At 39.4% G+C, this 26,393-nt stretch overlaps 1 long non-coding RNA gene across 1 annotated transcript; it reads left to right on the top strand.

Annotated features, from left to right (window-relative positions):
• The first annotated feature begins 675 nt into the window (after nt 1-675).
• Nucleotides 676-26,393, top strand: LOC124873338. The gene is made up of 3 exons (XR_007039501.1): nt 676-767; nt 10,535-10,593; nt 26,100-26,393. It is a non-coding gene; the product is annotated as an uncharacterized LOC124873338 (long non-coding RNA).

The following is a 26,393-nucleotide window of genomic DNA, read 5'->3' on the forward strand; positions in this document are numbered from 1 at the left end:
TCACATTAGTCTATATTGAATACATTCATTTTTATAGCTTGTACTTGCAATGCTTGTTAAACTAGTAAATATTAAGGTTTACAAGATATGCATCTTTAGACATATTTACAATGATATAAATACAAGCAGAAAATCAGATGTTCAAACTTGGTGTTATTGGTCTGGAGTGGAGAAAAACTTCAGGAGGACAGACAAAAAAAACAAACATCCCCCTTCAGACACACCAATGTGGAATCAGAAAATAAGAGTGATAAATTATGTTGATGTGGTCTGTGGATCTTTGTAGATTGAACTATGAGGGGAAAGTGAGGATGGCAGGAGAAGTGAGAAGAAGGAAGATGGAGAGGATGAGATGAAGAGGAGTGAAAGAGGTAAACTGGGTCAGGCAGGAGAGTAGGGAAGACAGGAGGAGAGGACGATACTCTAGAAGCTTTATTGACGTCCCTCTCCCCCCATTGGCTCCCACTCCCACTGTCTGACCAGCAATTACAGCTCTCCAAATTATGATCTATACCAGCAGAGTGAACCTGACCACGGATGGAGATAGATGGAGATAGATTGAACTCTATCTCCTTCTTCCTCCTGTTTTTTTTTCAACCCATCTTTCTGACGTTCTCCTCTCTTTCCCTCCCAATGGTGACAGATGGCGTGGGCCCCTGGCCTTGGCCCCAGCAGATTGATTATTGATCTGGGGGACAGAGATGGATGTAGGAGAAGGAGAAGACACCAAGGAGTGACGGGATGAGGACCGTGGAGCTGCTGCAGAGGTGGGAATGTGGGAGGATTTCAAGGAATTTATGTCTGAAGAGAGGGACTTAAAGTATGGCAGGATGGAGAGAGGAAGAGGAGCAAGGAGGAGAGTGAGGATGCACAGCAAACATTTTCTTTCTCCTTCAGAGGGAGCTATTGACTAAGCTCCAGATTTATGGCAAATGTCTTTTTGGATTCTGATCAGGGCTTCCTCGTTTTGTCACTGAAAGTCATACACTAACTTTAAATAGATGTTAATCGTAGGTGCATACACAAGCCAATTCCACAAGAATGAAGGAAAAATACTGTAAGGAGATGTAGCAACATGTAGTTTGAATTCTGAGCAGTTTCAGTTTTCATTTTTTAGATAAAGTTATCTAAGCTTTCATTTCTGTTAGATAAACAAAGAACAGCTCAAAGTCACACTCAGAATATCTTCTTTTACTTATCATCCGTAAATGCACATTGGTTAGATATGAGTACCTGCCCCTGTGTTTGCGGTATGAATGTTTGTGAGCGTGCTGATGTGTTGGAAAGGTAAACGTGTCTTTCCTTTGCCAGACAGATGGCTATCAGCAAGGTTTCTGCGAGTGAGTGGTGCTTTACAGTGGAGCCATGAGGTTAAGCTGCAATCTTCACTGTCTCTCTTTCCCCTCTTCTTTTTCTGCTCAGTTCCTGTACCTTTCATCTTCTCAGTGTGCATCCATGTGTGTGTGTTCGTTTACTCCCTTTGCACTCCTATGTGTGAGCAGCGTTGTGTGTGATAAAGGAACAGACGCAGCCTGTTGGCTGCTGAGCATGAGTGTGCTAGAGGCAGATACTGGAGGAATTAAATGGCATGCAGGCCGCAGCCCAGCACACAGTTTACACTGGGCGCCATTGCTGACGGCTAAACCTGACTGTGTGTCCTCCAAAACTCATTAATTAACTTAAAATGACCAAAATTCATTTCCAGAAATGATCAAAATGCCTGCAAAGTAAGTGTTTAAAACATAAAAGTACAGTTTATATAGTTATTTTGGCTGTTAATTAACAGAAATTAATCATTTCTTTAACATGTGGTTCAGCCTGCGGGCAGAGAGAGAAATATCCCAGGAAGAGGTGACTTTGTGAGCATTGCCTTCAGCAGGAGACTAGATGCAGACAGGATAGCATTCTCATGGCTGAGTTTGTCTTTTGGGGCTTTATCTATGCAGATGAGTGACATCCCGTTCTTAATCCATGGGCTTTAATATAATGTCAGCCCATCCTTAACAGCTGGAACAACTTCAGCTGTTCTGAAAAGGCTTTCCACAAGGTTTAGGAGTGTGTTTATGGGAATTTGGATTTGGACAAGGAAGGCTGGTTCATAGTCTTTACTCGATTTCATCCAAAAGGTGTTCTGTTGAGGTCAGGATTCTGTTTCGACCAGTCAAGCTCTTCCAGATCAAATTTGCGCACATGTATGCAGTCATGTTTGAACAGGAAGGCACCATCCCACAAACTGTTCTCGCAAGATTGGGAGCTTGAATTTGTCCAAAATATGTTGGTATGCTAAAGAATGAGGAGTTCGTTTCATTGGAACTAAGGGCAGAGCCCAGCTCCTCAAAAAAAAATCTGGCTCCATAATCCGTTCTGCAGGAAACTTTACTCTTGACACAGTGTAGTCAGACAAGAGCTGTTCTCCTGGCAACTGCCAAACCCAGACTCTTCAATTGGATTGCCAGACAGCGAGGCATGTTACATCACTGCAGAGAACATATCTCCACCACTCTAAAGTCCAGCGTCAGATACTTTGCATCATAGTTAGTGATGTAAGTCTTGGATGCAGCTTCTTTTGTTCTGAACAGCACTGTTACTCCGATATGTACATGCATCAGGATACTTTATATTACCCAGCTGTGCAGAGGTTGTCTAAAATATTACAGCCATGTATCCACTCTGCAGTTTAAAACAAAAAAAAAATCCTCATGCAATAGTGCCTGTTTTGGAGAGGCGTTGCTCCAGAGGGTCTTTTCCGCCACAAAATTGCGTTTTTATGTTTTTAATTTGTATTCAAACTTTTAGGCTATGGTGATATTTGTCCTTCAATTTTGGAGGAATTGACAAATTTGCTGTATGGAAAACAGCTGGAGCCTCCTGAACTGATCAGACAGTCCTTGTAATGTTTGCACAGACCATACTTTCCCCTCCAGCAGCATAAGCAGTTTCAAATGGTCTAGAGATAATTCATGAATTGTTCAAAATTAATCATGGTGTAGTGATAAGGAAAGTGGTTACTATGATTGATTAAATTATAGATTTATAGATATTCAGGTAATAACATTTTTTATGCAGTTATCCTTTTATTTGTGGTTTTCCAGTTCTTTCTTTCTTTCTTTCTTTCTTTGAGTTCCTTGTGTAATGTGGTGCAGCATTAAGGAGCTAAGAAAACAGACATTTTTCCAAACAAATGGTGTCATCATGACTAGATAAATCTTAGTAACTGGATTCATTTATAACAGATGGACGTGTAAAAAAAAAAACAAAAAAAAAAACTTTGCTTGCATGTTATGCTTTCACAAAGCTAACACAGGTTATTTGTTTTTACAGCTTGTTACTGTTACCCTCGAGGCCCTAAAAACTGTTGTGGCTAATTTGAATGCATTGAAATGACAAGACAAAACTATTATGGGGTTTACAACATTAATTTGTATTGCCTTAAATTTCCCCTTTGGCACATAAAGAAAAACTAAAGTGTCATGTTAACATAATTATAACAAATGAGGGTTTCACAGGCTGTGAAAGCATGGTGAGTTTACTATTGCTAAAACTACACATCTGCATTCATGTCATATTTATCACATAATTTTAAGACTTATCCACAGCCCATGAAACCCAGTCTTGTAGATGAGTTCTTGACAATTTACTCGAAGTGTGTAATACACCCTGACACTTAGCAAGTTAGTGTTTACAGCATTTAAAGGCTGCTTTCAGCTGCATTACACCTGCACATCTCATGAAGCGGATGTGTGGCAGTGGGGCTAATGAAATGTCTCTTTGCTGTGGTGCAGAGGAGATTTATCTAGTGAAGCAGGAGGTGGCTGTCTCTCTGTCTGAATGTCAACAGTGGTGGATTCCTCCATGAATGACAAGAACCTGTTAAACCTCTGTCTCACCAGTGTTTGGTAAAAATTTAATGATTCCTCTTTAAATTATTCACATATTGTTGAATATTCACACTTTGTGATACATTTAAGGCATATTTTAACCATTTTTGTGTCTTTCTGTGTGGGTTTAGCAAGATCTGTTCCTGCATGTATGGGTTTTCTCTGGGTATTCCAGCTTCCTCCCCCCGCCAAGAAAATGCCCACTTGGTTAAATGGCAACTCTAAGTTGCTCATAGGTGTGAATGCATGGTTGAGCATCTTTGCGACACCCTGTGATGGACGGGAAATCTGTCCAAGATGAACTCCACCTCCTAACAACTGACCGCTGGAGACATTCAACACTGCAAGGATTAATTGGTTAAAAGAAAATGGGTGGGTGGATGGAGACAGTGAATGTTTGTTTCTTCTATATATTCTACTCTATACTCTAATTTTGGTTGATGTCGCTATGGAAAACTCCACTTCACAAATATAGGATGCTTGAAATAGAGCCTTCTGTGTTTTGGTGGTGATATTAGGATATTTTACCTTGACCTTAACACAGAATGCAGAGAGATCTGACGTCTAAGTGATACTTTTGTGGTCACTGCCACTTTTGATCTCTAGTAGTCGTTATTCTATCACGGACAAAGTTGAATCATCATGTTTGTTCAAAAACAAAAAATCATTTTATCCCTGTTTTGAGGATCTTTTATAGCTGAGAAATAATGGTTGAGCTTTATTAAAAGCTGAAAAAGACATCTTGCACAAGTGCGGAGAATAAGAGCCCAGTAAAGGTTGCCTCCAGGATCCCTGGTAATGTTGGATGTTGTGGTTAACATTGTCGGACCATTTGTTTGCTGAATATTGGACCATTTGTACGTTGCTGGACGTCACTACGCTGTTCAGCGTCATCGGCCATTTTGTACCCCAGGATAGTCTGCTACTACAAATCCCAGCGGGCACCGTGGCTGATAGGACGGGGCGTCGCAGCTCTGATGTCACAGTGGGCTATATAACATACTCTGAGACCACCCCCATTGCTTTTCAGCTTGGAACCGAGACGCGGTTACCGGCATCTGAAGCGCATTGCTCTGGAGAAGAAATCCCACATGGATTCTCCCATTGGCCAGAAAACTAAGTGAATTAAGCTTACAAGAATAAGAAGGCTTGTAAGTTTCAACTTTACCGATCGAAGACGTGGATTTAGTACGTAACCAAAAAACCAGGAGGTTTCAAGGAGAAGAAGTTTCATCCTTGTTTTCTTTGTTCCAGTTGACTAGTGACGGTCCGTCATATTTTTCACCTTTCTGCCAAGGAGGCCTAAAGGACGAGGACGGACCGCTTTCCTGAGTTATCCACGGACGCCTGGAAACTCTTCCCCCCCTTTTTCCTCTACCTCTCTGTCCAAGGAAGACTACATCAAGTAAAGTCAGTTCGTTTTTATTTTCTTTATTAGTAATAGCTTGGGCAGCATAGAGTAGGATTTTAGGGCAATTTAGAATCGCCACTTATAGTCTATTGTGTTCTAAATTGTATGTGCACGCCATTGTTTATTGAAACTTGATTGCAGTTGATTTCTGAGGCCGCCAAGTCTTGCAAGTTGTGTTTTTACTGTGTGAACACCTGAGCACAGGTGTGCCGTAAAACTGAACTGCTATAATAACCTTATGGTGAATATCAACCATTTTCTTTGTCTTCAACTTCATGCTTTACTGGCTTGCCGCCAAACGTTTTATGATTCTCTGTGTGCGCGGACCTCCCAGCATTGGGGGATGTTTTAGGACTACTGGTTTTAACTAAGCTACACTTTGGGAGTGGAACTCCCAGAGCTTCGTTCAACCATATTCCTTTTGTATTTTGCCATAACTGCTGGTTTGATTTCATACATACACAATGCTGTTTTCTTTTGTTTAGTTAGATATTTAACCCTTTTGTGAGGAACTTTGCATGTTTGATTAGGTGAAGATTATTGAATCGGAATAGCGAGCTGTATCAGGGCTGTTGATTTAATAAATATTCACGTAGATAAAGAGAAGCCGTTTGTGTTTATTTTGTGCAAGAGTGATTTGTCAGTCAAAATAAGGTTAAAGTTCCCCACGTTTCGGCAGAAACGGTTGATTAAACAGTGACATCTAATAATAGTTATCAACTATTACTGAGAATTTAATAATTGTAATTATCAAGGGCATTGAGCCACAATTACAACCCCAGAGGACATCTCTGATTTTGATACATAAATGAGGATTTTTGGTTAAGAAATGAATTTTCTCAAATTATGATTTTCAGTTATAATTATTGATAAATATTAATTAATCACTAATTATCATAATCCCAACAACATGTTTAAAATCCCTATCGATATGACAAAAAATAAAATTTTTCTTTAAACGCAACAACAATTGGCCAACTTGAATACAATTATCTTTCCTCACTAAAATGACAGACTGAACTCATTGAGCAGGATGAATATGCCATACAGACAAGTAGGTTTTGCAATTTACTCTTCACTAGTTAAATGTGCTGCCATTGGTGAATGTTTTTTGGCAATAAATCGATGGTGCAGCTCTCTGGTCAGTGATCTCACTTCTGGATTCAGTAGAAATGCCTTTTAATATCCCACCAAACCTTGAAAACTAATTAGTTTTTTTTGTTGTAGGTCCAACGTATTGTTCCACAGCTTTCATTTTTGCCTGTACTGGACAAACAATACCCTGCCCTACCACATGACCCAAGTACATTACAGTTGCTGGAGCAAACTCACATTTGGCCAGGTTGAGAGTAAAATATGCATTAGCCAAATGATTAAAAAGGCCTCTGAAATGTTGCTGTAGGATTTCATACACCATAGGGCATGACCCTGTAGGAGTACATGGCACTTGGTTTTATGAAAGATGAGATTTCACGTGAACAGTTTGACAAAGAGATCTGCCAATGACCCTTTAACAAGTTTGCTAACATAGCATGGGCCACTTTGTCCCCACAGTCCTCCATCTATGGAAGAGGGGACACATCTGGCTTGGTCGCAACATTCACCTTGCAAACATCAGTACAAAATACAAGGGTATTGTCAGATTTTGGTACAAGGAGACAAGGCGATGACCAACTAGATGAAGAGGGCTCTGCAATGTCATTAACCAACATGTATTTTACTTCAGCCTTCATGGACTTACTCTTCTCAGGATTAACATGACAGAATCTTTGGGTGTATTCACACTCTTCACTTTCGGCCCGCTTTAAACGGACCAGAGGTCGTTTCCCCCCTTGGTCCGGACCTTTTGTGCAGGTGTGAATACACTCAAGAGAACCCTGGTCTGGACCAAACAACCGGACCGAGACCCACTTTTTGAGGTGGTCTCGGTTCGCTTCCAAACAGACTCTGGTGCGGTTCGCTTATGGTCTGAATACAAACCGGCCCCGATCCAAACCAAAGTGCACGTCTCTTTGGACATAAAAAGCCACTGTAGCCGGTAGCAAAGGTGTGTCTTGTAAGGTAATCATACCTGATAAGCTGTGTGTTGCTTAGCAACACTACTGGCTTGTTGTGGGACAAGGCACGCAGAAAACGTCGGCGTTCGGCACGCATTCTCCGACGGGGTTCCAACATTATAAATGGAACGTCTCAAAGTCTGTGTTGAATGAGTTGCTCTTCACTCTCACAATAATATTGCAGCTGTAATAACGACATAAATATGCAGAACAGAGATGCTGCACGCAACACGTCTACAGCTGTTTTCCTCAATTTCTGGGTCTGTGCTCTGTCCCGCCCCCATCATTTCTGTCCAATGGGAACAATGATCGTCACCCGCGTGGCTTTGTTTACAAGTAATAGTTCACTTGCAAAAAGTACAATGTGAAAACAAACCTCACCAAATGAAAAAAATAAAATTTGCTTTTGGTCCGGTCCAAACAAGCGGACCAGAGGACTTTGCTGGTGTGAATACACCCTTTGTTTAATAGGTTGAGCTTTACCTCATCGTTCAGTGAGGTGGAAAAAAGTCACGCACCTGCCCTTTTTGCTCCTTGACCAAAACGGCAGAAGTATTTATTTATTTATTTACTTATTTATTCCCATAAGACCTCCTTAGACACCTAATGAAAACATGTATTAATACTGCTATTTAGCGTTATTTCGTAAGAGAGATAGCCTTCTTGTCACCTTGATATCTTTAACATTTAGCCCCACATAAATACACAACCAGGAAGTATGAGAACAACAAGCAGCAGCAGTCTGGAGTTGGCTTTTAATTATTTGGACTGAAAAATAGCTTTAATTAAGCTGTTAATTTGGAAATAAAACATTAGATCCTTCAAATTATTCCTAATAGATTATAGTTCTGGATAGATAATGTATGTCTTGAGCAATGAAAGCACTTTTGTCCTGTGAAAGTGTAAGATTAGTAAAAAAATAAATAAACATGACTCACACTCAAAGTCAAAATCCTTATAATACAGCCTGCAGAGGCTCAATGTATCATTTTCTCTCAAATGACTTCTGTTATGCAGCTATTGACTGAAAAATGTTTTTTCTTTAATACAAGGAGAGAAAAAAACAGGTAGTGCATTTTAAAATATTTTTTAGATTTTCATTCATTGTTTGTTTTTTTTAGTTTCAAGATGCCTTATAAAGAAAGACGTCTGAAACAAACAAACACGGAGCTGCTTGAAGCAGCCTTAGGTAGTGGATTGTTAACCAACTGGGTTAAATAGATTACAACATGTAAGAATTAAAGTTTGACAGTTTTATATAGTCAAAATACAGGTCCTTCTCAAAAAATTAGCATATTGTGATAAAGTTCATTATTTTCTATAATGTAATGATGAAAATTTAACATTTATGTATTTTAGACTCATTGCACACTAACTGAAATATTTCAGGTCTTTTATTGTCTTAATATGGATGATTTTGGCATACAGCTCATGAAAACCCAAAATTCCTATCTCACAAAATTAGCATATTTCATCCGACCAATAAAAGAAAAGTGTTTTTAATACAAAAAACCGTCAACCTTCAAATAATCATGTACAGTTATGCACTCAATACTTGGTCGGGAATCCTTTTGCAGAAATGACTGCTTCAATGCGGCGTGGCATGGAGGCAATCAGCCTGTGGCACTGAGGTCTTATGGAGGCCCAGGATGCTTCGATAGCGGCCTTTAGCTCATCCAGAGTGTTGGGTCTTGAGTCTCTCAACGTTCTCTTCACAATATCCCACAGATTCTCTATGGGGTTCAGGTCAGGGGAGTTGGCAGGCCAATTGAGCACAGTGATACCATGGTCAGTAAACCATTTACCAGTGGTTTTGGCACTGTGAGCAGGTGCCAGGTCGTACTGAAAAATGAAATCTTCATCTCCATAAAGCTTTTCAGCAGATGGAAGCATGAAGTGCTCCAAAATCTCCTGATAGCTAGCTGCATTGACCCTGCCCTTGATAAAACACAGTGGATCAACACCAGCAGCTGACACGGCACCCCAGACCATCACTGACTGTGGGTACTTGACACTGGACTTCTGGCATTTTGGCATTTCCTTCTCCCCAGTCTTCCTCCAGACTCTGGCAGACTCTGACCTTGATTTCCGAATGACATGCAGAATTTGCTTTCATCCGAAAAAAGTACTTTGGACCACTGAGCAACAGTCCAGTGCTGCTTCTCTGTAGCCCAGGACTGGGGAATGCGGTACCTGTAGCCCATTTCCTGCACACGCCTGTGCACGGTGGCTCTGGATGTTTCTACTCCAGACTCAGTCCACTGGTTCCGCAGGTCCCTCAAGGTCTGGAATCGGCCCTTCTTCACAATCTTCCTCAGGGTCCGGTCACCTCTTCTCATTGTGCAGCGTTTTCTGCCACACTTTTTCCTTCCCACAGACTTCCCACTGAGGTGCCTTGATACAGCACTCTGGGAACAGCCTATTCGTTCAGAAATTTCTTTCTGTGTCTTACCCTCTTGCTTGAGGGTGTCAATAGTGGCCTTCTGGACAGCAGTCAGGTTGGCAGTCTTACCCATGATTGGGGTTTTGAGTGATGAACCAGGCTGGGAGTTTTAAAGGCCTCAGGAATCTTTTGCAGGTGTTTAGAGTTAACTCGTTGATTCAGATGATTAGGTTCATAGCTCGTTTAGAGAGCCTTTTAATGATATGCTAATTTTGTGAGATAGGAATTTTGGGTTTTCATGAGCTGTATGCCAAAATCATCCGTATTAAGACAATGAAAGACCTGAAATATTTCAGTTAGTGTGCAATGAATCTAAAATATATGAATGTTAAATTTTCATCATGACATTATGGAAAATAATGAACTTTATCACAATATGCTAATTTTTTGAGAAGGACCTGTACAGCTGTTTGTTTGGTAGTGAACTTATGTTGAATTTTACAAGCAACCAGTTTAAGAGTTATTGATGTGAAGATGTACTGTAGTTAAATGTAGATTTATTCATTGCTAATTTCTTGCTCCTAGAAGTGACAGATCAGATGAGATGGAGACAGAAATAACAAGAGACGCTTAGCTACAGTCAACACAGGGAGGATGAGACAATGAGGACAAATAGAGAATAGACTAAGGGAAAAAAAAGACAATCATAAATAGAAGAGATTTAACCAAAGGTTCGGTGGTCAGTTAGCAGTATCAACAGGCGTAAACACTAAGGTATTTCATTTCATTTTCATTTTGTCTGCAGGTCCATGGTAAAGTTTGATGCACCTGTGCTGTTCTGAATGGACCATATTCACCTCCACTGTAAGTACAGAACATCCAGGCTGCTTTATTTATAATTAGGGCCTTTATCCCAGTACACTTAAAAGTTGTATTGTGCCTCTTTGTTTATATTTTTAACAGTGTTATGGTGTAAAACTAGATGTGTTCGGTGGTCTAGCTCTCTAATTTACATCTCAATACTTCGATATGATGAAAGGAGTCCTGCAGAGTGAAATTCTGATCACAATAAAATATTTAATGAACATCAAATGAACATTAAACTGTAAATAAATATATATATATATATATATATATTCTGTGGCATTAACTGAGTCAATGACATTTTTAGGAGGTCATCCATTAACCAGCCTACAATGCCAGGTGACTGTGTACTGTATGCCCAAAGACCAGATCATTTGGACTAAACCCAGTGCTCTCCAGTTTCACTTCTCGAGCTGCCATCATCAACCAGGACAAACCTTCCTCTCAGTCTTTCTTCAGCTGAGTGCAATAAGAACGCAATAACGTGTTCAAAAGTACCATGAATCTCTGGATGATAAGCAGATGATTTGGTGTGCTTAACATGAAATTGTTTAAACCCATACATTTCAGCAAATAAATGCAAAGAAATGTTATCTTAATCAATTTGAATAATTTTCAGATAACCAAAGACCAAAATGAACTGTGCTAAAGTAGTACAACTGCTCTTGCGGTTACAGTCCCCTACAGGTATGCAGCTGGATTCCAAGTATGTTGTACCGAGACCATTACAGCATGCAATCATTTAAAGACCTGAAAAAGTCTGCAGCTTGTTGACATCAATAAAATACATAACATATCTTCATGCAGATCCTTTGGAAACGTGTGGCACAATAAATTAGCATTACAGTCTCTTTATGGTCAACCTGAAATGACTCATTAATTAACTCTGGCTCATTGTCTATTGCTTTTTCATCAACCTGTCCATTATGTTGCTGGCACAAAAGAACTGGTGTTTTTTTCATGGCAGCCTTTCTAAAACATTCATTGGAAATCTTAGCGACAGGCAGGATAAATTCTTAATCGACAGTAAAAGCGTTCTTAGGTTTAGCAATGCGGTAAGCAACTAAAACTGATGATTTCAGACACACTTGTTGAGCCTTCAAAATGAGCTCCTTTTTCTTTGCGTTTCCTTTTGTTTTGTTTGAAAAACTACAAAGACGTGTGCTTAAATGCAGAGTTGCTGGTGTCCAAGTAGCATAGTAGTTTAAAAGTTTTTATTGCTTCATTAGTGTCCTGGCATGTAGCTCCACAGCAGGCTTGAAAAATATTAATCACCTTCTGTAATGAGGCTGTGATTTGAACAGGAATCCTGATATTTTCTTTTAAATGCAGCTTTATCTTTCTTGTCCATCTTGGATTTTTTCTGAGGTCACATTATCATATTTTATTTCCATTTTTGCTAGCTTTAAACTGTTGGGGTACAGGTGCTCAGACCTAACCAGAATTAAAACAATTTCACAGTAAAACAGCCTGCACCTCAATATGTGTGTAGTGCACTTTATGTTCAGAGTACATTGCCGTTTTTCCTTTTCTAGTTATTATCCTTTGGGGCCAAATACCAAATGATCTACAGATCCTTGAACTGATCACTGGGGACCCCGGGCTAAAAGAATTTCACTTTTACAGACTTTTTTAACAATAGGTTATGACAAGAGTAAACACACAAATCACATTTAGTGCTCAGTTACTTTAGTTTTTTCTTTTGTGCTGGCTCTGCAGGAAGTATGGGCCATCGTAATTCAGAGGGTCTATTTTAGCCGCTACCTTAAACAGATGCTCCCGTGTCTTGAGCATGTTATATAAATGGAAATGATTGGTCCATACAAAAGGAAGAAGACTGACTCTAAAAATGTATCACTGCAACAACCTTTACAATTAAAACCTTTAAAAATTTGCAAATTACAACAATATTTAAGTTCTCTTAAAAAAGTATTAACTAAAACAAACAAACAAAAAAGATTGATAGTGCTTATTAAGACACCATTTCACAGATAAATTAGATCTTTTAGTAATCCTGACTCGCCTCTTAAGCACTCCTTGCATATTTTGATACATCCTTATTCCCATATGCAGTGTGAAGAAAACACGTGAATGTATGAAGTCCTTCAATAAGCTCAATGGTGCTTTACTTTCTTTCAAAGGTTTTTAGTGTCTAAAAGCACCAAGAATAGTAGTTTATATGAAAAAATTTTAATGTGAGGTTGTGAACACACAGATGTAACTGAGTGTATTTCTGGTTGTTTAATCTCTCTATAAAAACCTGTCTTTCATCTTCTCCACACATCATCAATCTAACTGTGCACTGTTTAACTGTCAGGGACTAAACTGCAGGTAAATCCGCAGGTAAACACAGGTCTTAGGGTATTTATGTTCAATTATCTAACCTGTTAAACGGTTTGTATTCTGAAACCAGGCTGCAGTGTGGTGCACTTCTTAGTATTTGTCTCCCATCAAGAAGCCGGGGCCTTTCTGTGTCGATTTTCTCCATTGGCTGCGTTACTTGACTTCAAGTACTTCAGCTTCTTCCCAAATTACTGACACCATGGTGCCTTATCGGCAAAAAATAAACTTAAACATTTGCAATATATCCAAAAACTTGACTGACATGTTTTCATATTTATACATCATTTACTGGAAGAAGGACTTAAAACAGCCAGGATCTCTTTAGGGAGGTTCAGACTGAAACTCATTATAACAGATAAACACGTACAGCATCTATTTCAATAAAGTTTGCAATAAAAAAATGTTAGGTACATATACTTGCAATTACTTCTACGGTCTTAAGATTTTAATCAGGAGTGTATTTTCAGTTACAGATAATTGTCTAATAGACTGAATTATGATGAGTGGGTTTAATCAGTAACATTTATTTATTCTATACTAGTTTTATATAACATTGTTGGAATTTTGTTTTGCAAACTTATGTCTGTAAATATCTTCTGCAGTTTGATAAATCTACAACAATTAAGGACCTTACATAGCCTGTAACATGTCATGTAAACATAATAAAATCACTCTTGTATTTCAAACATAATTTAAACAATTTGATTCATCCTAAAACTGCCTTATTAAATAAATATTTGAGTAGAAGGACAGTGATATGTATTCACGGAGTCAGAAAAGAGAGAAATTCCCCCAAACATATTTGATATATGTTGATGAACTGACTTTCTGAGAAAGACAAGTTATTTATTTTTCACATAAAATACAGCAACAAAAAGTGTCCTTCAGAAAAGCACGCTCTATCAGGGACAGAAGTTCACTAATACATTCTGGATGAGTGCACACTTTTTATGCAAACCTCACTGCATCAATTTTTGGAGAACAAAAACTCTTCAGCTCATCTTTCAATGTATTCAATGACAAAGATGATCCCTTCAATAAAAATGATTTTGTTTTGGCAAATCAAGGACTCTGACTAATGTTCCTAAATGGACTATCATTTGTAGCTGTCAGCAGTAAACGGTAGACATGGCTGGATGTACACAGGATGGCTACAGCGTTTAAAACGGAACCAAACAGCTCTGATTGATGCTGCTGCTGCTCATCTTCTCCATGATACACCCACAGTGACAACACTTAATGCTCATATAACTGTGTGCATTACATGCTTTTGGTAAACAACAATTTGACTGCAAACTCAAATCTTTCTGCCGATTATATAGTCACATTTGTCTTTTAAAATGTGACCGTGATAAAATTGAATGGTCAGATATTTGCATGCAATGCTGGCCTCACTGAACAGGTAACAAAACTCTTGTGTTATTCCATTTCCATGTTGCATTTCTTCTTTTTTAATTTGTTGATTTAATTTTTTTCCCCCTTGGTGTTCCTGCTACTTCCAGCAAAGAGAAGACTTAAATAAAGGAAGGTGCAGGTGTCCCTTAGAATAAACATTTAGCAGGAGCTTGATGTTGTCTGTTAGGCTGATGAAAGGCGGGAAAGGATACACTGTTGGTCTGATTATAATTGTGAGCAGAACTGAAGAAAGGTAGTAAAAATAAATTGTGAATAATGTTTATTGCTGGACTCTTAATGCCTCACTGTTTAATACCGACCTAAATCCCTCAACTTCTCGTAAAAACTTCAACAATTTCGCAGCCGAGTAATCTTCCGATTTAATAACCTTAAGCTTCCCTAGCTCCATAAATCTGACGTTCTTACGCCTTTCCTCCCCAACCTCGTCCTCCCCTCCTCAACCTCCCTCCGTCCTCCCTCATTCCAACCCTCTGTACATTTTATCTCCATAATAGCACAAAGCGAAGCGAGCTGGCTCGAAGGAAGAGATAAGGGAAATTCCTGCCTGTATTTTAATAGCTTCGCTCAGCTATCTCTCCCTACCAACTCCTCAGGAGCTGCCAGCGAGCACACTCACCTTGGATGCAGCACCCAGAGGAGAATCCTACAGAAAGGCATGGCTGCTGAATGCCTGCTCTCTCTCTCTCTGTGTGTGTTACAAGACAGTGTTTGCAACATTTCTGTACTTGTCTGTGAGTTAAAGTATGCCAGAATGTTTGTATGAATGTCCATTTGTGTAAAAAAAAATGCATTTATACCTGTGCCTACTGTGTATAGAATAATGAGTTTGAATAGGCAATTATAGTTAATCTAATTAAGCAGAAACAAAATTCAGCAAGCTGTAGCTGAAGAAATCAGTCACAGGGAACAACAATAACCAGTTAACACAGACTTACAAAAGGCCAAATCTCTGAGTCTGCAGCTAAGCTGAATAAAAACACCTTTATCTGGGGGTAAATTCTCGCTGAAAAAAAGACAAAAACAGCAACAACATATAACTAATATCTCAATTTGCTATCTAGTAAATATAATAATTTCTTAGGTATTTGTTTAAAAAAAACCCGACAAAAACAAAACTGAAATATTTTTTTAATGTTAAAACTAGTGGTGTGGCATGATTAAAAAGGTTTTGTGATGAATTGATCACAATCAACTGCATTTTGATCAATTTGACACTATAATATCAGTTTAAATACATTTTGGTGCTTAAATAAATCAATAAATAGACATATAAGATTTGTGTTAAGATAATGTTCAGCAATTTCTACCCTGATTTACTGGAAACTGGAATGTCGTGGTTATGCTTTCCTGCTGTGGTTTGTCTGACCTTACAGATCAAGAAGCAGTTGCATTCAAAATATTGTGTTGCAAGTAAAGCAGCAGCTTTTTACAACATATTTCTCTGTCCCCATCTTCCTGACAATATTTGGTTCTGGTTGTATTTGATTCTTCGTACCATGGAGTGAAACTTTAAAATCTTTTGATCTTTTAACTTGTAGTTTTTGTTTTTTTCCCCATCAGTACTGGCTGATCATGAGAAACACATTTCTCAGTTAGTTAAATAAATTAAAAATGAGTTAATTTAGTGTTACAGAGCTTCAAATTTAAGTTTCTCAGCTTTGCATCCTCTATATGAAATGCACTTTTTTTGACATGCCTCACCTCCTGTCTGAATGCTGGATAAGTAACCAAAAGGCAGAAATGAAGTAAAAGCAGAAAAACTGAACCTCTTGGTTCCTAATTAACTATAACCTAGTTATCTATAATGTTTACTCAAAAAAACGCAGTTTTACTTTACTCACACTTGTGTTATCCAGCACTGTTTCCCCATATAACGCTATCATTAAATGGTGATGCTCTCATGACCTGCTTCCTGCCACCAGCCAAACATGAAGGAGGGGATGTGGGAGCAGCTTGTAAATCTGTGCTGCATTCACTTGCATTGGGACATCTAAAATCTACTCATTTTTAACTCTAGTTCAGATGACATATGGATTATAAATCGGCAGCACGCTTACATGCAGGTTTTTTTTTAGATCTTTATTTTATCTGTAAATAAATACCTGAAATAAGCTCTAGTTAAAAATTTCACACATCTAAACAATGGACATTCATGGACATATTTGTAATTGCTATTTAAGGGTGATCCATCATTGTCTTTATTTAGCCCAGAATAACATGTTGAAAACTGCTGCTTTAGTCCATCTGTTGTGTCTACATTTACCCTGAACAGAATTGTTAAAAGTCAAGGATGGTTGGCCGATTTAATGAACCCCACCACCTTCCAACCACCCAACCACATTTAGACATCTGTACAGTGGTTTTTAACAGCCTGTTAAAATGTCAGTTTTTGTAATGTTAAAAACTGAGTCGAAGATGAATAAATTTACATATTTCTCCTTCTTTAACATGACATATATGATGTTCATTTTAGCTAAAAAACTGTTAAATATGTTAGAACAAATATAAAATATAAAAAGAGGTTCAATAACATGGTTAAGCATGCAGACCTTTACACAAAAATTTTGTTAAGGCATCTTTTGATTTTTATTTTAACATTCAGTCTTATAAGATACACACCTAACATCAATTATTTTAAATTTAATGGAGCCGAAACTAAATTTAGTGGTCCGAGAAGGATTTTTCTGACCTTTCTTAAATTGCAGCTAAAGCTGCAGTTTGCAGAGGGGTCTGGACAAAGGAGTTTCCAAGAAAACATCCAGGCCTGTCAAAAATCTAACAAATCTTTGTGAGAGAATGTGTTCTGGTCTGGTGAAACTAAAATTAAACTTTGTTGGCCACAGTTATAAAAGGTAAGTCTGGCACAAAACTAACCCTCAACATATCCAAAGCAATAATATGTGGGGTTAATACTTTTTAAAATGGAACTCGAGTTTTTGTAGAGGTGGATAAAAATAGTTTCGATTTCAATCATTTTTCACCCAAAACCTTCAGGTGCCTGCTAGAAAGCTGAATAGTTAGAGATTTTATTTTTTTAACATCTCTGTTAGTCTAAGATCACATCTTAGAGTCGGGTAGACTCAGGAGGAGTAGGGACAAAGTTGGTTTGGAGTTTGCACATTCTGCCAGTCCTTTCACAATGCTGACATGGAACCAAGTATTTTTTTGACCCACATGCAGAAACTTTACCTTCAGAATGAAGGTAAAGGATTGTGATTTGTTCTTAGTAAAATAACAAAGACAATGAATCTGTTGCAGGACTTAAGCAATCAGGGTTTGACTGGGCCTGGAGATAGAGAAAACAGTTGAAGCAAATGAAGCAACAGCGTGATAGAATCCAAACTGTTGGTAAACAGTGTAGAACTTACTGTGGAAGGATGGGAGGACGGAGTTTGAGGGGGATTGTTAACCTGACAGCGACGTGAGGTGTGGTGAGTGGTCTCCAGAGTATATGGCAGGAGCAGAGCAGAAAAGGATCTTTTGAGTGCCAAGAGGAGAGCGTTGGAGAGCAGACAGGCAGAGAGTTTAGGTAATGAAGGGGCAGCTTGAAGGCAGTTGCGGGTGTTGGTCCAAAAGAAGACTGTCTTGGAGAGTTCTTGCCAAGGGGGAATCCAGAATTGGCATAAGGCTTCTAACCGGGAAACAGCAACCTGGGAAGCAGCAGAGAACTTCAGCTAGGCAAGGACTGGGACAAAACACAGCAAACATAGAATCGGGATTTCTAATCTCTTTAAAGGGCTTGGCTTATCTCTATTGGGTAGGTTAAGCATCAGACGAAGATGGATTGTCTCACTGCTCCTTATATTTTCCACAACCTGATGAGGATATAGCTGGCAGGTGTGCAGCTTGTCAAACAAACCTCACCTTTGAGTCAGATATTCCCCTCCTCACTCCTGAGAGTGCACTGTACCCACAATGTTGTAGTTTGCGGAATTTAGTTCACTTAAAGTGGACTGAGACATATGTTTTTTTTGGCAGATCAGACTTTGCGTCCTTGACTAAGTTCAAATGCACATTTACACGTCCATGAACAAACAGGATTTCCAACCAGATTTCCAAGCCAGCGATCTAGAGGTTGATTCAAAAAGGATGGTGTGAATGCACCCTAACAATACATCCAAATCAACTAAGTAATGGATTCATGACAGGAAAATTAAGGTTTTCGAATGGCCGAGTAAAGCCTAGAACTAAATCTCTGAACTCACCTGAAGAGAAGCTGTGAAGAAGAGTTGGCCTTATAACTAAATACATCTTATGTAGTGTGGGCAAATATTATGAAGTCAAGATGTGGCATGTTGACTGAATCTTGCCAAAGAAGACTAAATGCTGAAATTAAATCAACAGATGCTTAACCAAATTATTAGTTCACTAGTTTTCACATTAATGCAACCAAGGTATTGTCCCTTCTTATTTTTTTTCTTTCTAACTTGCTGTTTTTCTGTTGAATTCACAGAATATTTGTGACATTATTTGCTGAGCGCATTCTGAAAGTATTTTATTTCCTTTGGTGTCTACACTTTTGAGATCCACTGTAGGTGTCTTTATAGGTCCTTCTCAAAATATTAGCATATTGTGATAAAGTTCATTATTTTCCATAATGTCATGATGAAAATTTAACATTCATATATTTTAGATTAATTGCACACTAACTGAAATATTTCAGGTCTTTTATTGTCTTAATACGGATGATTGTGGCATACAGCTCATGAAAACCCAAAATTCATATCTCACAAAATTAGCATATTTCATCCGACCAATAAAAGAAAAGTGTTTTTAATACAAAAAACGTCAACCTTCAAATAATCATGTACAGTTATGCACTCAATACTTGGTCGGGAATCCTTTTGCAGAAATGACTGCTTCAATGCGGCGTGGCATGGAAGCAATCAGCCTGTGGCACTGCTGAGGTCTTATGGAGGCCCAGGATGCTTCGATAGCGGCCTTTAGCTCATCCAGAGTGTTGGGTCTTGAGTCTCTCAACGTTCTCTTCACAATATCCCACAGATTCTCTATGGGGTTCAGGTCAGGAGAGTTGGCAGGACAATTGAGCACAGTGATACCATGGTCAGTAAACCATTTACCAGTGGTTTTGGCACTGTGAGCAGGTGCCAGGTCATGCTGAAAAATGAAATCTTCATCTCCATAAAGCTTTTCAGCAGATGGAAGCATGAAGTGCTCCAAAATCTCCTGATAGCTAGCTGCATTGACCCTGCCCTTGATAAAACACAGTGGACCAACACCAGCAGCTGACACGGCACCCCAGACCATCACTGACTGTGGGTACTTGACACTGGACTTCTGGCATTTTGGCATTTCCTTCTCCCCAGTCTTCCTCCAGACTCTGGCACCTTGATTTCCGAATGACATGCAGAATTTGCTTTCATCCAAAAAAAGTACTTTGGACCACTGAGCAACAGTCCAGTGCTGCTTCTCTGTAGCCCAGGTCAGGCGCTTCTGCCGCTGTTTCTGGTTCAGAAGTGGCTTGACCTGGGGAATGCGGCACCTGTAGCCCATTTCCTGCACACGCCTGTGCACGGTGACTCTGGATGTTTCTACTCCAGACTCAGTCCACTGCTTCCGCAGGTCCCCCAAGGTCTGGAATCGGCCCTTCTCCACAATCTTCCTCAGGGTCCGGTCACCTCTTCTCGTTGTGCAGCGTTTTCTGCCACACTTTTTCCTTCCCACAGACTTCCCACTGAGGTGCCTTGATACAGCACTCTGGGAACAGCTTATTGGTTCAGAAATTTCTTTCTGTGTCTTACCCTCTTGCTTGAGGGTGTCAATAGTGGCCTTCTGGACAGCAGTCAGGTCGGCAGTCTTACCCATGATTGGGGCTTTGAGTGATGAACCAGGCTGGGAGTTTTAAAGGCCTCAGGAATCTTTTGCAGGTGTTTAGAGTTAACTCGTTGATTCAGATGATTAGGTTCATAGCTCGTTTAGAGACCCTTTTAATGATATGCTAATTTTGTGAGATATGAATTTTGGGTTTTCATGAGCTGTATGCCAAAATCATCCATATTAAGACAATAAAAGACCTGAAATATTTCAGTTAGTGTGCAATGAATCTAAAATATATGAATGTTAAATTTTTATCATGACATTATGGAAAATAATGAACTTTATCACAAAATGCTAATATTTTGAGAAGGACCTGTATGTGGACGACTTTTCTGACCTTTTTATTTTGAACCTCATTTTCACTTTCAGATGTGAGTCATGTTACAGGACCTGTTGAGTATGACTGTCTTTTGTTATTTCAGCTAATTGCATCCCTCCTGCTTTTGGTAACCAGCCATCAGCCGCATTTTGGGTTCCTGGTAAACCAGAAGGAGCAGCAGGAAATGTCTTCAGATAGTGAAAGATCTGTCTGCTATGCTTTTGTAGAACAGACTTTTTGGTTTGCATTATCACATACCATAAATCGGAGAAGCTAATTATTTTTCTCTACGAAGCATTTAAGACACAAGAAATTGGCATTGAAAGTAGTCAGAGAAAAAGAAAAAGCAGTTGCTTTTGTAGTATCTTTTTAGTATCGTCTGTTCAGATTTTAAATGTTTGCTGCAGACTTGACCAATATTTCGTGGAGTAAAAGGTGTGAACACACCCATTCTTGACCCATAAATATATTTGTCTGTGCCAGGGTTCATAGTGTATACAGCCAAATGTTCGTATGAGATAAGCATGTTTGCTCAACCTGGACATTGCCTCATGTAGGGAGGTGTGCAGTCTTCAGCTTGGACTGTGCCAATGTCCTGGACAACTGTAGGAGTCACTAGTGCATGCCGTGGTGGGAAAAGTACCCCTTCGTGGCCCCCCACCAACATTGTTTATTTTCTTTGAGTGCCCTTCCAAGCCAGACGGGAGCAATGCAGATTTAGACAGTCAGAAACAGAAACAGCACAGTTACTTCATTTTTGTGCTCTTAAGGGTCAAGGCCAGATGAAAGTAAAGAGTATTTTCTCCCAACAGATTGTGTCACTAATGGCGTTGTTACCTTCAGGGGCCACTTAGCCTAAAACGGCTCCTGTTTTGGAGTCCAGAAACTTAAATCAGTTTAATCTCCTGCACTGAGAAATTAATGAAATCATCAGAGACAAAATTGTTTTTTCCATTTTAGAAGACCTGGCTGATGTTATTATCTAGAGTGGCTTGCAGTTGGTGGAAGGAATGTGACCTGCTGGAGGAGACTTTAAAATTAATGCAAACAGCTGAGCTCAGAGGTATTCTAAAAAGTGACCACATGTGGATGTATTGTACATCATAAAATGTTTTTTTTTTTTAAATACCGCAAAATGTCTAAAATTGTCCTTCAAATAACACCTTTCTGACAGTGTGTGACTCAACAATTATGACTGTATTTACCTCCGCTAATAAAACACTTGAAAAGGAGGTTTTAAATCCTATCACATTGTTTTGATGTGTGCCTGCCAAAAAGGTGATCAACACTCAAAAGTCCACATGTTCTAGAGACCTTTAATCCATCTGAGTCAATAGACATCAAGGTGTTCATGAATGTTATTGTCAGTACAGAAAAACCTCCAAAAACAACTGGTGGATCTTTTGGAAGTGGAAAATAGAAGAAGGAAAAAAGTTGATCAGGCTCACAGCAGGAAACATGGGCTGTTAGATTCTGATAGGCTGCTTGCCAATGAGTGACAGAGTGAGGTGCTCACAAACTGTGATGACACAAAGCTTTTGCCAGTCAGTTTTGTATGGTAAGAACTGTTAAAGGAATCCACGTAGATTTTTACAGCAGGTGTTGGCATAGGTTTTTACAGTGAGAGCGGATTTTTATGTTTTTTGGTATATCTGAAACATCTCTATGTGTTTTGGTTATGAAACATACACAACCTCGTTTTTATTTTTTTTATTATTTTTTTTACGATAAGACAGATGCCCGTATTAAGCAAGGAAATTAAATTTTTTAGAAATGCACCGATCAAGCTTTTATTGTCTGACAAAAATTTCCAGTGTCCTTTGAGGTAATCAGAATCAGAATCAGAATCAGAAAAGCTTTATTGCCAAGTACGTTTTTGGACATACAAGGAATTTGTTTTGGCGTAGTCGGTGCAATACAATACAAATTAAACAGTATAAACATATCTACAATATAATATAAATATATGTGCACAGTTTTAAGTGAGTGAGAGTAAGTATAGAGCAGTATAAGATGCAAGAACAATACAACAGTGCAGATTGAGATTTTATTTCTTTGGATAATAAAAGTGCTTTCATACCTTCCAGTCAACTTCACCATCAGCTTGACTAGAAAATCTAAGCATAAAGTTTTGTTAACTCTACCTGTCTACTCATCCTATCCGCTCCTCCATGATTGGAGACATCTGCATGCGGACATTTGTTGTCTGTCCCAATAAACTACCCATTTAAATAGTGAGTAACATCACAAGATGAAAAGAAGAAGAAACATGCTTTAAGAAACATGCCATGAGGAGATCTAATGCTTTTTTCTATGTGGAACATTTAAAGCACTTTCTCACATTAGGCATGGCAAGATTATTTGTACAGGTCCTTCTCAAAATATTAGCATATTGTGATAAAGTTAATTATTTTCCATAATGTCATGATGAAACTTTAACATTCATATATTTTAGATTCATTGCACACTAACTGAAATATTTCAGGTCTTTTATTGTCTTCATACGGATGATTGTGGCATACAGCTCATGAAAACCCAAAATTCCTATCTCACAAAATTAGCATATCATTAAAAGGGTCTCTAAACGAGCTATGATACCCCATCTGAATCAACGAGTTAACTCTAAACACCTGCAAAAGATTCCTGAGGCCTTTAAAACTCCCAGCCTGGTTCATCACTCAAAACCCCAATCATGGGTAAGACTGCCGACCTGACTGCTGTCCAGAAGGCCACTATTGACACCCTCAAGCAAGAGGGTAAGACACAGAAAGAAATTTCTGAACGAATAGGCTGTTCCCAGAGTGCTGTATCAAGGCACCTCAGTGGGAAGTCTGTGGGAAGGAAAAAGTGTGGCAGAAAACGCTGCACAACGAGAAGAGGTGACCGGACCCTGAGGAAGATTGTGGAGAAGGGCCGATTCCAGACCTTGGGGGACCTGCGGAAGCAGTGGACTGAGTCTGGAGTAGAAACATCCAGAGCCACCGTGCACAGGCGCGTGCAGGAAATGGGCTACAGGTGCCGCATTCCCCAGGTCAAGCCACTTTTGAACCAGAAACAGCAGCAGAAGCGCCTGACCTGGGTTACAGAGAAGCAGCACTGGACTGTTGCTCAGTGGTCCAAAGTACTTTTTTCGGATGAAAGCAAATTCTGCATGTCATTCGGAAATCAAGGTGCCAGAGTCTGGAGGAAGACTGGGGAGAAGGAAATGCCAAAATGCCAGAAGTCCAGTGTCAAGTACCCACAGTCAGTGATGGTCTGGGGTGCCGTGTCAGCTGCTGGTGTTGGTCCACTGTGTTTTATCAAGGGCAGGGTCAATGCAGCTAGCTATCAGGAGATTTTGGAGCACTTCATGCTTCCATCTGCTGAAAAGCTTTATGGAGATGAAGATTTCATTTTTCAGCACGACCTGGCACCTTCTCACAGTGCCAAAACCACTGGTAAATGGTTTACTGACCATGGTATCACTGTGCTCAATTGGCCTGCCAACTCTCCTGACCTGAACCCCATAGAGAATCTGTGGGATATTGTGAAGAGAACGTTGAGAGACTCAAGACCCAACATTCTGGATGAGCTAAAGGCCGCTATCGAAGCATCCTGGGCCTCCATAAGACCTCAGCAGTGCCACAGACTGATTGCCTCCATGCCACGCTGCATTGAAGCAGTCATTTCTGCAAAAGGATTCCTGACCAAGTATTGAGTGCATAACTGCACATGATTATTTGAAGGTTGACGTTTTTTGTATTAAATACACTTTTCTTTTATTGGTCGGATGAAATATGCTAATTTTGTGAGATAGGAATTTTGGGTTTTCATGAGCTGTATGCCAAAATCATCCGTATTAAAACAATAAAAGACCTGAAATATTTCAGTTAGTGTGCAATGAATCTAAAACATATGAATGTTAAATTTTCATCATGACATTATGGAAAATAATGAACTTTATCACAATATGCTAATATTTTGAGAAGGACCTGTATAACGCATTTCAGCCACGAGACAATTCAAAGTGCATTACATGATGAAAAAAGTATATTGCAGTGACCAAAAAAAAAACATAAAAAAGTACACTGTAGTGGCATGATAAAAGTAAAGTAAAGAAAAGACAAGTCTGACCTCAGGTTAAAATGAACGATGTTTCAGGGTTTCAGCATTTTTGCAGTTTTCTGGATGTTTTTCCATTACAAAATGTTACAACTGCAAATATATGAATGTCAAACAGTTACTACTCAAACTGAAAAGCATATTGAATCAGCCACTTACAGACTTCAATTCAATTCAGTTTATTTGTATCGTGTCGCGTCACAATTCATTTGCACAGAGATAGGCTGATAAATAAGCTGATCTCTCAATAAGCTCTGTGTTGAACCAGTTCTATGTATACTATCACTTGTCAGTTCCCAAAAGTTCCTAGAGAGCAAATCTAAAAACAAAAGGTGCAGTAACACCTATACTCAAAACACCTGCTTTGGATTCAACAACTTCAATAACCTTTGTCCTATCTCCAACTCCAAAAAGTATTGGAAAAAGAAGTTGCATCACAGGTTCATGCCCATCTTTCAAACAACAACCTAGACGAACAGCTCTAATCTGGTTTCCGCCTTCGCCACAGCACAGAAACTGCCCTCCTAAAAATCTCCAATGACCTCCTGATGACAGCAGACTCTGGGCTATTGAGCATTCTCATCCTACTCGACCTCAGTGCAGCTTTCGACACCATCTCCCACACCATCCTATTTGAGCGACTACACTGTATTGGAATATCAGACACACCTTTGGATTGGTTTAAATCTTACCTGACTGACCACTCACAATTCATTCAGTTGAAATCTGCCACATCCCAGCTATCTCCACTCTCCTCTGGTGTTCCCCAGGGCTCTGCCCTTGGCCCAATCTTATTCATAATTTACCTCCTCCCTCTTGGTCATTTGCTCTATAAATGCAGCATCAATTTCCACTGTTATGCTGATGATACCCAGCTTTACCTCTCCACCAAACAATCCTCTACCTCCCCACCTACTTTGTGACTGTTTACAGGAAATCAAAGCCTGGTTTTAATCTAACTTTCTTAAACTCAACAATGAGAAAACAGAACTTTTCCTCATTGGGACCAAATCCATCCTCTCAAATCCTTCCACTTTTACTCTCATCATTGACAACTCATCTGTCTTTCCATCCACTTAATTTAAGAGTATGGGTGTCACATTTGATGGCACTCTATCTTTTCAAAGCCACATTAACAACATCACCTGCTCCGCCTACTTCCACCTACGTAATATTAATCGCCTCACCCCGTCTCTTGCACCTGACACTGCCGCAGTCCTGGTCCCCACTCTGATCACATCTCGCCTGGACTACTGTAAATCTCTTCGCTTTGGTCTACCCCATAAATCCACTCATAAACTCCAGCTGGTCGAGAATGCTGCTGTCCAGGTTATCTCCAGAACATCAACCACCAGTCACATTTCATTTGTACTTCAAAAGCTCTACTGGCTCCCAATCAGATACTGCCGGGAATTCAAAATCTTGCTTTATACATTTAAGGCCATCCATCACATTGCTCTTTCATTAATACTCCCTCCTGGTCTCTTAGGTCAGCCTCCTCTCTCAGCCTCATCATGCCTTCTGCTCGTCTGACCACCATGGGATTCAGGGCCTTTAGCCAATCTGCCCTCTGCCTCTGGAACGCCCTCCCTCCTGACATCACAATCACCGGCACCAGCACCATCTCTCCCTTTTCAAATCTTGACAAAAACTCATCAATTCACACAAGAATGTTTACTCTGATCAAGCACCACGGTCCTTTTTATTTTGCCTTCTGATTTCTTTTTATTGAGTGCCCTGAAAGGCACCTTGAATAAAATGTATTAATATTAAAATGGGCACA

This window comes from Girardinichthys multiradiatus, chromosome 9, assembly GCF_021462225.1.
Source record: "Girardinichthys multiradiatus isolate DD_20200921_A chromosome 9, DD_fGirMul_XY1, whole genome shotgun sequence".
Lineage (NCBI taxonomy): Eukaryota > Metazoa > Chordata > Actinopteri > Cyprinodontiformes > Goodeidae > Girardinichthys > Girardinichthys multiradiatus.